Source organism: Pelophylax lessonae (assembly GCF_965119305.1).
Source record: "Pelophylax lessonae genome assembly, chromosome: 6".
Taxonomy (NCBI): domain Eukaryota; kingdom Metazoa; phylum Chordata; class Amphibia; order Anura; family Ranidae; genus Pelophylax; species Pelophylax lessonae.
Genome location: NC_138773.1, coordinates 158,134,359 through 158,148,284, shown reverse-complemented (window position 1 = coordinate 158,148,284; position 13,926 = coordinate 158,134,359). Strand labels below are relative to the sequence as shown.

The 13,926-nt window shown below is 43.4% G+C and overlaps 1 protein-coding gene across 1 annotated transcript in view; it reads left to right on the top strand.

Moving 5' to 3' along the window:
• The first annotated feature begins 1,727 nt into the window (after window positions 1-1,727).
• The window catches only part of LOC309557429 (LITAF domain-containing protein-like), a 99,702-nt gene continuing 87,503 nt past the window's right edge, over window positions 1,728-13,926 (top strand). Inside the window, exon 1 of the mRNA XM_082260147.1 lies at window positions 1,728-1,856. The gene's annotated coding sequence lies outside the window, so the exon portion shown is untranslated. The remainder of the gene's footprint in view (window positions 1,857-13,926) is intronic.

Sequence of the window (13,926 nt, the reverse complement as noted above, 5' to 3'; positions counted from 1 at the left end):
AAGGTACAACATTTAGCAACTCACATGGTTGATGATTAAAGAGGCACATCTAAGTATGCAGGCATCCGGGGTAAAGCTGTCCACATAGACCATCTTCTGAACCATTGGCTCTCACCGATGTCAGTCTGCAACTGTGATTGGGAAGACTACCCTGCAGTAGAGTGATCTGAAAACGAGACTTTGAATCGCTCGTGGAGCACAGCGTGGAAGGGTGTGATGAAGATGGCAGTGCGGAGGATGGTCTATGTGGACAGCTTCACCCCGGATGCCTGCATACTTAGATGTGCCTGTTTTAATCATCAACCATGTGAGCTGCTAAATATTGAATCTTCATTAAATGTAACCATATTGCTACACTTAGAGGCGCCTCTCTTCTCTTTTATACCCAGTTGTGACATGACCCTACTTGTATATCAAGACATCGCTTGTATATCAAGTCAAAATTTATTTTAAAAATGTGTTTGTCTTGCAAAGCGCTCTCAAACCAAGTTACTCTCAAACCAAGGTTTTACTGTACTGCAATAAACCTGCCCTGACAAATTAAACTGACACTAAAATAAAAATTAATACTCACACTACACTCACAAATCTGACACTAAAGTAAAAATGAAAGGTAACATTACACTAACACTGAACTATCACTAGATTCACACTAAACTGATATTCTACACTGACAATAGAAGCACAATAACACACTAAATCGCTAGAAGCACTAAACAGAGCCCTGTTCTATCTCTCTCCATGCCAATATCGCACTGCAAATGGCTGCTATGGGGAGAATATTTTTAGTGTGGGGCGGGACTAAGAGCAATGAGCCATGATTGGATAGAGTCATCATTACTATCTCCAATCATGGCTCTTGAACCGTTCGCCAAACTCTACTTATAATGTGTTAAAAGAACTTTCAAATAAATTACAGACACATATTCTTTGTCCAACAAAATGTATCATTGTAATAAAAAATGAGACAAGCATTGCATGTATGACTATGACATCACAAGTGCGTTAAGCCCCGTACACACGTACCGATCGTCGGCCGAGCGATCGGCCGTCTTTTGTCCGAGGGCTGTCTTGTCTGTTGAAAACTGCAAAAGACTGCACACGAATTTTGTCGGCCAACAACAGCCGACTGCAGAAGTGATGTCATGTGATGGTTAACTTTCCTTGTCTTTTTTCTTTTCTGAGCATGCCCAGTCTTGCAAATCTGCTGTCTGTCGGCCGAAATCTGTACTGACTGGCGAACAATCGGCCGTTCTGGTGTTGGCCAACAAAAATTTTAATACTTGCACGACAGATTCTGTTCGGCCGAAAATGCGCTGTCGGCTGTCGGAAGCATCATACTAACAAGCCTACAATCGGCCGATCGGTCGTCGGTCGAATCTTTACGGCCGACAATCGGTACGTGTGTACGGGCCTTTATTGATACAATATGTGGGGCAGAATCCCTTTATCTGGGTCATTTGTTAAGAAAAAACGGGGGGAAAAAAGGGCATTCATGTATTTAAATCTATTCTTCAACACTGGGCAGAAATTCCTGTTTTACCTGCCTTTGTGTGTTTCTTCCTCCTTTTAAAATTGTGTAATCAAAAAGCATGATAATGTGTCACTGGTACTTTTAAACCATGACATTGCTACATAAATTATAAAGAGCCTGCAATATATTATATTTACTGTACTGATTAACTCTGACTGTTTAGTCATACAATTATCTTCAAGGTAACTACGCTATTTCTCAACATAGGGTTGGACTAGTAAAATAAGTGATGACATCACATCTTAAATTACACACCCATATCTACTCACAGGGAACAAGGCATCATTACTGTGCTGCAGAGTCTCTGGAGTCAGCTGCAATTGTAAGTTACTCTTTCAATCATTGCATTTCTTATCTGATAAACAATTTCATTTAAGTCATATTGTATTTATCTTAATGTGCTTTGTGTCCATCCTGATCTGTAGCCAACCAAATTCCTTGCATTTTTTTTTTTTTTTAACTGATCTGTTTCTGTTTTTTTATGTTTTGAACACCTTTCTAGTATAATATATTGTAAAGTACATTCTTGTCTGTGGCAATTTATCCAAACTACCATTTAAAAAAATATATTGTTTCATTTTAAAATAATATAAATACGCTCATGAGGATGTGTTTTGCATAAGACATATTATTTAGAAAAACGTTAAACTATTATTGTGAGTTTGCATAACAGGCATCTCTTGAGCGATTGCTTTAACTGACAAAATCCCAAACATGCAAGAATAAGTTGTTAATAATTTTTAATACATGTACTTGTGGCTCAATTTGTAATAATTGCCTGATAATACAGGCTGGGGAGAGAACTGTTACGTTGGCGAATATAATATTTATGTTTATTTAGTTTATCAATCTGGAAACGGTCATTGCAAAGTCATTCTAAACAAGTAGCAGAAGAGAAGCTAAAGCAAGCAGCTACCTGTACTTTTAATTATTTTTTAAATCTGCTTTATGGTAATGAAGGATTGTGCAATATATTAGAGCTACATGGAGAGTGAAACTATGCTGATCATAATTATAATAGATGAAAGGCTGCATACAGTTTTATATATATATATATATATATATATATATATATATATATATATATATATATATATATTCGTTCACTGTGAAGTGGGAGTAACTAGGATAAATAATTCAATATGTTATGAAAACGGTCTCTATTTGAAATGTGTTATATTCATAAGAGGTTAAAGTGTAATTTTAGCCTAAACCTAACTCCCTCCCCTTCCTAACACATATGCTGATTACATAGTTACATAGTTAATCTGCTTGAAAAAACAATACAAGTCCATCCAGTTTAACCAATAAACCTTAACCAGTTTAACCAGTTTAACCAATAAGCCTTTGTAAGAAAGATCTGTATAATTACCAATTTTCAGCCCACTCCAGTCTGGTCATGTGATTCGGCTTCTATGTGTCAGTCAGCGGCGGCTGCAGGGGAGAGGAGGGAGCGCCAACAATGAAGTGATGTCACCACTCCTGGCTTTACCACTTTAGCAGCCATTGCCAAGCACTCTTTTCCTCTCCCCTGAACCCATCACTGGCTGACACAGGGGAGATCACATGACTGGACCAGAGTGGACAGAAAATAGGTAAGGTATATACATGCATACTTTCTTACATAGATTTGTCAGCATAGGTGGTAGGAGGGGGGAGGTGGCATTTTAAGACTAGTTAGGGTTTAGCCTGTTATTCGCATTTAAAATTGATTCTTATTCTTTAACTTTCTGATTTTATGTCACCTTAAGCTGAGCACTTTAAAGATCTGGTACTTAGAAATCAGGAATAATCCCCTTCCAGTTCCAAGGGATAGTTTGCAGGAATGGTGTGATGCTGATTACAGGGTTAAAGTGATTGTAATTTCTCGGTTTTTTTTTTCCCCTGATAACAAACATGTTATACTTACCTGCTCTGTGCAGTTGGTTTTGCACAGGGCAGCTCCAATCCTCCTCTTCTCGGGTCCCTCTTTGCTGCTCCTGGCCCCTCCCTCCTGTCGAGTGCCCCCACAGCAAACAGCTTGTTATGGGGGCACCTGTGCCAAGCTGCAGCTCTGTGTGTCCGTTCAGACACAGAGCTGCAGTTCCTCCCCGCCCAACCCCCTCTCTCTCCTGACTGGCTAACTGACTTTGATTGACAGCGGCAGGAGCCAATGGCGGAGCAGCTGTGTCTAAGCCAATCAGGAGGGACAGCTGAGGGACTCATGGACATCGCTGGACTGAGAAGGGGCTCAGGTAAGTATTAGGAGTGCTAGGGAGGCTGCTGCACACAGAAGGCTTTTTTTCTTAATGAATATAATGCATTAAGATAAAAAAAACCTTCTGCCTTTACAACTCATTTAAATACATCAGTATTACTACAAGAATATTGGTGTTAATTAAAACCAAAATCAACACTATACAGTATATCCTTCTGAGTTAAATCTGCTTTAAATCCATACTAAACCTCAGACCCTAACTCATTCACTTGAATATGTCCATGTGCAACTTTATTGAGTATTGAGCTTTAAAATGTTACTAATCTACTGATAACCAGGTGAAGGAAGAGCCATTTATCTACAACAAACTAAAAAGAGGAATTTGTAAAATGTTGCCTCTTTAGACAGTTGTCTTGACAAAGGTTGAAAGTGCAGCAAAGTATTTCTATTTGCCTGGGTTTAAAACAAAATAAATACTTTTACAAGTGTATTTGTATCCGGCAACAATATTGCCTCTTTTGCTGAGTTAAGTCTGGTACACACAGTGCCAAACTCACTGGCCAATTTTTTTATTGGCCACAGTATGTGTATGTTTGAATGTTTGAGTTAAAGACCTTAGATTGTAAGCTCCCTGAGGGCAGGGACTGATGTGACCATAAGGTGAGTACCTGGATAGAGAACTGGCTCCAGGGGAGAGTCCAGAGGGTGGTGATTAATGAGGAGTACTCGGATTGGGAGGGTGTGGAAAGTGGGGTCCCCCAGGGTTCTGTCCTGGGACCAATCCTGTTTAATTTATTCATAAATGATCTAGAGGAGGGGATATCTAGTACAATATCAGTATTTGCGGATGGTACTAAACTAAGCATGCCAATATCTTCTATGCCGGATGTGGAAACCTTACAAGCGGACCTGAACAAAATAATGGGGAGGGCAACTACATGGCAGATGAGGTGTAATGTTGAAAAATGTAAAGTAATGCACTTGGGGGCCAGACACCAGAAAGCAAGCTACTCACTAGGGGGGGAACCTCTGGGTGAATCTAAGATGGAAAAGGATCTGGGGGTACTGGTAGACAACAGGCTTGGCAGTGGCATGCAATGCCAAGCCGCTGCAAGCAAAGCCAACATAATACTGGGATGCATAGAAAAGGGGATTCACTCCAGAAATAAAGAGATTATTCTCCCGCTCTACAAGACTCTGGTCCGGCCATATCTGGAGTATGCTGTCCATTTCTGGGCCCCGGTCCTCAGAAAGGATGTGCTGGAACTGGAATGAGTCCAGAGAAGGGCAACAAAAATAATTAGGGGAATGGAGGACATCAGCTATGAGGAAAGACTACAAGCACTGAACTTATTCTCTCTGGAGAAGAGACGATTGAGGGGGGATATGATATCAATGTACAAATACTGTACTGGCGACCCTAGCATAAGGAACAAACTATTCAGGGAAAGGAGATACGATAAGACACGTGGCCACTCACTAAAACTAGAGGAAAGGCGGTTTAACCTTAAAGTGCGTAAGGGGTTCTTCACTGTAAGAGTGGTAAGGATGTGGAATTCGCTTCCACAAGCAGTCGTATCAGCAGGGAGCATTGATAGTTTCAAAAAACGATTAGATGGGCATCTTAAAGACCACAACATACAGGGGTATACAATGTACGGTTAACAGCAAACACACACACACATCATAGGTTGAACTGGATGGACGGATGTCTTTTTTCAACCTCACTAACTATTGTAAGGGATTAGCTCGGTGGCGGGCGTGGATGACCCCTTGGGGGGTGCGTTTTCACAAGAAGATAGCCGAGAAATGCTTGCAAACAACAGTTTGGTTTATTAATGCATTTTTCTTCACCAGACTGCAAGCGTCAAAACCAGCAAAATAAAATAAAAGACAAAATAAATCCTTGCCTCTGTGGGCGGCTACCTTCTCACACTGGAACCTACCTAAGAGTCTGTCCCCAACCTACTGTTGGGCAGACTTTGCTGATCCTACAGCGGATACTCAACAGTCCAGGTTTTAATCTCTTCACACAGCAAACAGTTCATTTAACATGTCCCTTTTCCTCTTCATATGGAACATGTCCCTTTGTTCTTCACACTCTTCACATTGAACACAGTCCATGTCCTCACCTTTGAGAAGTCTTCAATCTTACTTAATTTCCCCTTCACACAGGAAATGTCCATTGGTTTCTTTTCACCTAGAAACGATCCCAGACCTCACTTCGAGTAGTCTTCACACTTGTTTACCCTCCTTAGCGCACATCACTTCAGGGGGTCTTCTCCCATGCTCACCAGCTTGTCGGGAGGCACTCATCTGTCTGTCCTCCTCTCCCAGCCCACACGGCGACAGGAGGCAGCAATCCATAGACTTCCTCTGGACAAATTATAGAGGCCTTCATTTCCTCATTCCGAACAGCTGAAGGCCTTTCAACTTCTTTACACCTTCCTGCTGCCTTTGGCAGCCGACACCCTATAGTAATTGGTGAACTTTTCAATCCAGGTGGGAATGTGTCTCCTCTCTGTGACTACATCCCCAGATTTACCTGACTTCCTGTCACACTATGTAACTATGATGTGAATGTACAATATATATGTGTAAAGCGCTGTATAAATTGATGGCGCTATAGAGTGACCTGAAATAAATAAATAAATAAATGAATAAATAACAGAGTATCCCCCCTCCCATGTTATAAAGCAAAGGAGAGGATGTGGTGTTCTGTAGTCCTAGAAACTTTCTGTAATGGGGTGGCAAATGCTGCCATTCATGGACACAGTACAGGGAATGAGTAATGTCACCCTAAGGCAGGAAGCGTCTTACTGGCAGGATCACCAAAATAAAGGGGAAAAAGCCTTGATAAAAGAAAACGATTGCATCCCCCACATCTAAAGATTGATAAACTGCAACATACAGCATTACATGTTTGTTATTCGGTTTAAATACTCTTTAACTTGGTAATCGGGAATTATCTTGATAGGGGTCACTGTAATTAGTTACAAAGTTTAAAAGGTTGATAAAAGATACAGGTCCATCCAGTTCAACCCCTGTGTGTGTATGTGTGTGTGATTTGTATTCTACAACAATTCCCATAGCCCTGTATATTCTGCTTCCTGAGAAAGACATTGATGAGGAAAAGGGAAGCAGCCATTTTATTTATCAAATATTTACTTATGATTATCAAACATGGATATATTAGATTTATATTTTGTGAGAGGTCGTATTGTATGGCAGCTGTTGTGTTCAGCCCTTCATTTGCAAGATTGCTATCTCAAGTCTTTAACGATTTGTTCAAGGAACGAAACTGGAAGTTAAGTAACGAAACTGGAAGTCACACATTTATGTGAATGGGCGTCCGCATACCAAAAGACTCCAAAATGTCACCAGATGGGACTTCAAAAGAAATTAGATTGCTAGGTTCCACCCACTTTAGTGTATAAAAGTGTATTAGAAACCCTAGCCAGGTAGAGCAATGTTCATTAAGCCAACAGAATGTAATGTGATTCACTTGCTCTCCAAACATGTCATTTTATCTACATGTTTGTCTAAATAAATATAATTTTCAATCTGGCTTCAACAGTCAAAATGTTACTGAAACCCGTGAGTTTTGGGATTACCCTTACAACATCTAAAAGTTTTTTGAAGTTGTTTACACTTTTAGCTGGTACCACTTTCTGAGGGAGGGAGTTCTACATTTTACTGCTCTAACTGTTAAGAACACTTTCCACAAACTAAGGCTAAGCCTCCTTTTGCCTAACCTCAAATTGTCCTCTTCAGGGACCTTTTATAAGGTCTTTTGCACACTGCACCTTAAAAAAGCTCAGTACAGCTTTTTTTTTTTTTACAGAGCTAAAATACAGCCCATTCATTGTAATGTGCCTATGCACACAGGCACGTAAATGAGCGCCGTGCATTCCTAAGTTAAAACAAAATAGAAAAATCTATATTTTTTGGGCAGTAATTTACGACTCATGCACACAAATGTGCGCAAATGGCAATTTACATAATGCACAAAACAAGAACATGAGAATATGTACCCGTGCATTTGCGCAAAAATGCACTCAAATTTGCGCGAACGCTTATGCGCGAAAATACGTGCAAATACATAACATAAAAAAAACAGATGAAAAAGTAGATGCTCAAACAGGAGTATTGTGCGCAAGAGGCCTTTTAGTTAATGAAGTAATCACTGATATATTTGCACATTTTAACCATATCCCCTCTTAAGCGCCTCTTCTCCAGAGTGATTAACTGTATTCTATGTCAGCCTTTTTCAACCAGGGTGCCTTTTGGATTCACCAAGGGTGCCTTGGCAAAACACATAAAAATTGTTTCCAAATGTCCAAAAAATTTTGTGGGAAAATGTACAAGGTCATAGATAAAGAAACTCTCCAGGAGAGGCGCCACATTCAGGGCAAGGAAATGCCTACGAAGATGCAACATGAATTTCTTGTGTTGCCGTATGCCAGCCTTTTTCAACCAGGGTTCCACGGCACCCTGAGGTGCCATCTAGGTTCTTTAGAGGTGTCTAAAACTGCCCCAAAATTGTGGAGAAAGATGGGGAGAAGGGAGAAGAGAAAAGTTAGGAAAAGTATTCAGTACTAGTGTGCAAAGGTGAAGGAATAAATCACCTCTAACTTTGCGTGTCCTACATGTGTTAACCACATAGCCACCACCCGCTGCAGTTTTACTGCGACAGGCAGCTGCTCCTGGACAAAGTGACGTAGTACTACATCGCTCTCTCAGGAGACTCTAGGGGGCGAGCGCGCGCCGCCGGCGGCGCGCTCCCACCCCCGCTCCTCAGCCGGGAAGCCAGCGCGTGTGACCGGCGACTCCGATGTAAACACAGCCGTCTGTCATTCTCCCTTAGATTATCACAGAGGCTATGTGATCCTGCTATATAGGATCGCATGTCTCTGTGATGATCTCACAAGCCACGCCCCTAGGGTCACACTTAACCCCTTGATCACCAGTAATGTTAACCCCATCCCTGCCAGTGTCATTTTTACAGTAACAGTACATATTTATAGCACTGATCACTGTAGTAATGTCACTGATACCCCCAAAAGTGTCAAAAATGTCAGTTAGGGGTCCGATCTGTCCGCTAAAATGTTGCAGTCCCGCAAAAAAATTGCAAATCGCCACCATTACTAGTTTAAAAAGAAAACAATAAAAATTACATAAATCTTTCCCGTAGTTAGTAAACGCAATAACTTTTGCGCAAACAAATCAAAATACACTTATTGCGATTTCTTTTTACCAAAAATATGTAGCAGAAAACAAATTGGCCAAAAATGTTAAAAACGTTTTGATTTTTACATTTTTTTTTGAGAATTTCATATAAAAGAATGTGAAAAATATTGTTATTTCTTTCAAAATTGTCGCTCTTTTTTTGTTTATAGCGCAAAAAATAAAAATCGCACAGGTGATCGAATACCACCAAAAGAAAGCTCTGTTTGTGGGGGAAAAAATGACGTCAATTGCATTAGGTACAGCGTCGCAAGACCGCACAATTGTCCGTTAATTGTCCGCGCAGTTGTCCGTTGAAGTCACGCAAAATAGGGCCTGGTCATTGAGCAGCCAAATCCTCCGGGGCTAAAGTCGTTAAACTGCTGCAATATGTAATACTATTAGTTTAGTGTTTTATATTTTTGAATGGGGTGCCTCCAGAATGTGCAGAATGTTAAAGTGTGCCTTGACTGAAAAAAGGTTGAAAAACACTTTTCTATGTAATTGATTTGCACTCTCCTAATGAACAACATTGCATGCATCTGTGGAGCTCTGGGGTTTTGGATCAGAAACGTATACAGAATATTCTTTCCTTTCCTACAAATCAGCTCTATCTGAGAGATTATTTTATGTCTGAAGTTTCTTTAAATCAGAACAAAACTAATTAAAGCGGAGTTCCGGGCACAAAAACAGTTTTTCAATAAACGTACCCCCGGGACAGTCAGGGCTAGTACATTCCACAATGGCTAGCCTCTGATCTGTCTCGGTTCGCACTTACCTGCAAGAAGAAATACTCACTTATAAAATTTCTTCTACACAGTGGCGGAGCCAGAGGGTTAGCTGGGGTGTCAATTGACACCCCACAAAAAGTCCCTGCCACCCCTGTTGCCACCCCGATCCAGGCTGACAGCGGAGGAATCACAGGCAGTGGTGGGATATTGTCACATGGATCCTCCTCCGGCCAATCAGGGAGCGGGTCCTCCCGCTTCCTGATTGGCCGAATGGCAAATGCCGTGCCATTGGTCGAGGAGGCGCCGGCGGGAGGACTGAGAAGATGCAGGGAGCCGCGGACCGATGAGAAGCTGCTGTGATGACCGTCCGTCCGTGAGGTAAGTAAGCCGGTCTCATGGGGGGGGGGGGGGGGGGACGACGCTGGCACTCTGCAATGATTGCGGGCAAATGCTGTGGCACTCTGCAATAATCATTGGGGGCATTGCTGTGGCACTCTGCAATAATCATTGGGGGCAAGGCTGTCTCACTCTGCAATAATCATTGGGGGCATTGCTGGCACTCTGCAATAATCATTGGGGGCATTGCTGTGGCACTCTGCAATAATCATTGGGGGCATTGCTGTGGCACTCTGCAATAATCATTGGGGGCATTGCTGGCACTCTGCAATAATCATTGGGGGCAAGGCTGTCTCACTCTGCAATAATCATTGGGGGCATTGCTGGCACTCTGCAATAATCATTGGGGGCATTGCTGTGGCACTCTGCAATAATCATTGGGGGCATTGCTGTGGCACTCTGCAATAATCATTGGGGGCATTGCTGGCACTCTGCAATAATCATTGGGGGCATTGCTGGCACTCTGCAATAATCATTGGGGGCGTTGCTGGCACTCTGCAATAATCATTGGGGGCATTGCTGTCTCACTCTGCAATAATCATTGGGGGCATTGCTGTCTCACTCTGCAATAATCATTGGGGGCATTGCTGGCACTCTGCAATAATCATTGGGGGCATTGCTGTGGCACTCTGCAATAATCATTGGGGGCAAGGCTGTGGCACTCTGCAATAATCAGTGGGGGCATTTCTGTGGCACTCTGCAATAATCATTGGGGGCAAGGCTGTGGCACTCTGCAATAATCAGTGGGGGCATTTCTGTGGCACTCTGCAATAATCATTGGGGGCATTGCTGTGGCACTCTGCAATAATCATTGGGGGCATTGCTGTGGCACTCTGCAATAATCATTGGGGGCATTGCTGTGGCACTCTGCAATAATCATTGGGGGCAAGGCTGTGGCACTCTGCAATAATCATTGGGGGCATTTCTGTGGCACTCTGCAATAATTATTGGGGGCATTTCTGTGGCACTCTGCAATAATCATTGGGGGCATTGCTGTCTCACTCTGCAATAATCATTGGGGGCATTGCTGTCTCACTCTGCAATAATCATTGGGGGCAAGGCTGTGGCACTCTGCAATAATCATTGGGGGCATTTCTGTGGCACTCTGCAATAATCATTGGGGGCATTGCTGTGGCACTCTGCAATAATCATTGGGGGCATTGCTGTCTCACTCTGCAATAATCATTGGGGGCATTGCTGTCTCACTCTGCAATAATCATTGGGGGCATTGCTGGCACTCTGCAATAATCATTGGGGGCATTGCTGGCACTCTGCAATAATCATTGGGGGCATTGCTGTGGCACTCTGCAATAATCATTGGGGGCAAGGCTGTCTCACTCTGCAATAATCATTGGGGGCATTGCTGTCTCACTCTGCAATAATCATTGGGGGCATTGCTGTCTCACTCTGCAATAATCATTGGGGGCATTGCTGGCACTCTGCAATAATCATTGGGGGCATTGCTGTCTCACTCTGCAATAATCATTGGGGGCATTGCTGTCTCACTCTGCAATAATCATTGGGGGCATTGCTGTCTCACTCTGCAATAATCATTGGGGGCATTGCTGTGGCACTCTGCAATAATCATTGGGGGCATTTCTGTGGCACTCTGCAATAATCATTGGGGGCATTGCTGTCTCACTCTGCAATAATCATTGGGGGCATTGCTGGCACTCTGCAATAATCATTGGGGGCATTGCTGGCACTCTGCAATAATCATTGGGGGCATTTCTGTGGCACTCTGCAATAATCATTGGGGGCATTGCTGTCTCACTCTGCAATAATCATTGGGGGCATTGCTGTCTCACTCTGCAATAATCATTGGGGGCAAGGCTGTGGCACTCTGCAATAATCATTGGGGGCATTGCTGTCTCACTCTGCAATAATCATTGGGGGCATTTCTGTGGCACTCTGCAATAATCATTGGGGGCATTGCTGTCTCACTCTGCAATAATCATTGGGGGCATTGCTGTCTCACTCTGCAATAATCATTGGGGGCATTTCTGTGGCACTCTGCAATAATCATTGGGGGCATTGCTGTGGCACTCTGCAATAATCATTGGGGGCATTGCTGTGGCACTCTGCAATAATCATTGGGTGCATTGCTGTGGCACTCTGCAATAATCATTGGGGGCAAGGCTGTGGCACTCTGCAATAATCATTGGGGGCATTGCTGTCTCACTCTGCAATAATCATTGGGGGCATTTCTGTGGCACTCTGCAATAATCATTGGGGGCATTGCTGTCTCACTCTGCAATAATCATTGGGGGCATTGCTGTCTCACTCTGCAATAATCATTGGGGGCAAGGCTGTGGCACTCTGCAATAATCATTGGGGGCATTTCTGTGGCACTCTGCAATAATCATTGGGGGCATTGCTGTGGCACTCTGCAATAATCATTGGGGGCATTGCTGTGGCATTTTGCAATAATCATTGGGTGCATTGCTGTGGCACTCTGCAATAATCATTGGGGGCAAGGCTGTGGCACTCTGCAATAATCATTGGGGGCATTGCTGTCTCACTCTGCAATAATCATTGGGGGCATTTCTGTGGCACTCTGCAATAATCATTGGGGGCATTTCTGTGGCACTCTGCAATAATCATTGGGGGCATTGCTGTCTCACTCTGCAATAATCATTGGGGGCATTGCTGTCTCACTCTGCAATAATCATTGGGGGCAAGGCTGTGGCACTCTGCAATAATCATTGGGGGCATTTCTGTGGCACTCTGCAATAATCATTGGGGGCATTGCTGTGGCACTCTGCAATAATCATTGGGGGCATTGCTGTGGCACTCTGCAATAATCATTGGGTGCATTGCTGTCTCACTCTGCAATAATCATTGGGGGCATTGCTGTCTCACTCTGCAATAATCATTGGGGGCATTGCTGTCTCACTCTGCAATAATCATTGGGGGCAAGGCTGTGGCACTCTGCAATAATCATTGGGGGCATTTCTGTGGCACTCTGCAATAATCATTGGGGGCATTGCTGTGGCACTCTGCAATAATCATTGGGGGCATTGCTGTGGCACTCTGCAATAATCATTGGGGGCAAGGCTGTCTCACTCTGCAATAATCATTGGGGGCATTGCTGGCACTCTGCAATAATCATTGGGGGCATTGCTGTGGCACTCTGCAATAATCATTGGGGGCATTGCTGTGGCACTCTGCAATAATCATTGGGGGCATTGCTGGCACTCTGCAATAATCATTGGGGGCATTGCTGGCACTCTGCAATAATCATTGGGGGCATTGCTGTCTCACTCTGCAATAATCATTGGGGGCATTGCTGTCTCACTCTGCAATAATCATTGGGGGCATTGCTGGCACTCTGCAATAATCATTGGGGGCATTGCTGTGGCACTCTGCAATAATCATTGGGGGCAAGGCTGTGGCACTCTGCAATAATCAGTGGGGGCATTTCTGTGGCACTCTGCAATAATCATTGGGGGCATTGCTGTGGCACTCTGCAATAATCATTGGGGGCATTGCTGTGGCACTCTGCAATAATCATTGGGGGCATTGCTGTGGCACTCTGCAATAATCATTGGGGGCATTGCTGTGGCACTCTGCAATAATCATTGGGGGCAAGGCTGTGGCACTCTGCAATAATCATTGGGGGCATTTCTGTGGCACTCTGCAATAATCATTGGGGGCATTTCTGTGGCACTCTGCAATAATCATTGGGGGCATTGCTGTCTCACTCTGCAATAATCATTGGGGGCATTGCTGTCTCACTCTGCAATAATCATTGGGGGCAAGGCTGTGGCACTCTGCAATAATCATTGGGGGCATTTCTGTGGCACTCTGCAATAATCATTGGGGGCATTGCTGTGGCACTC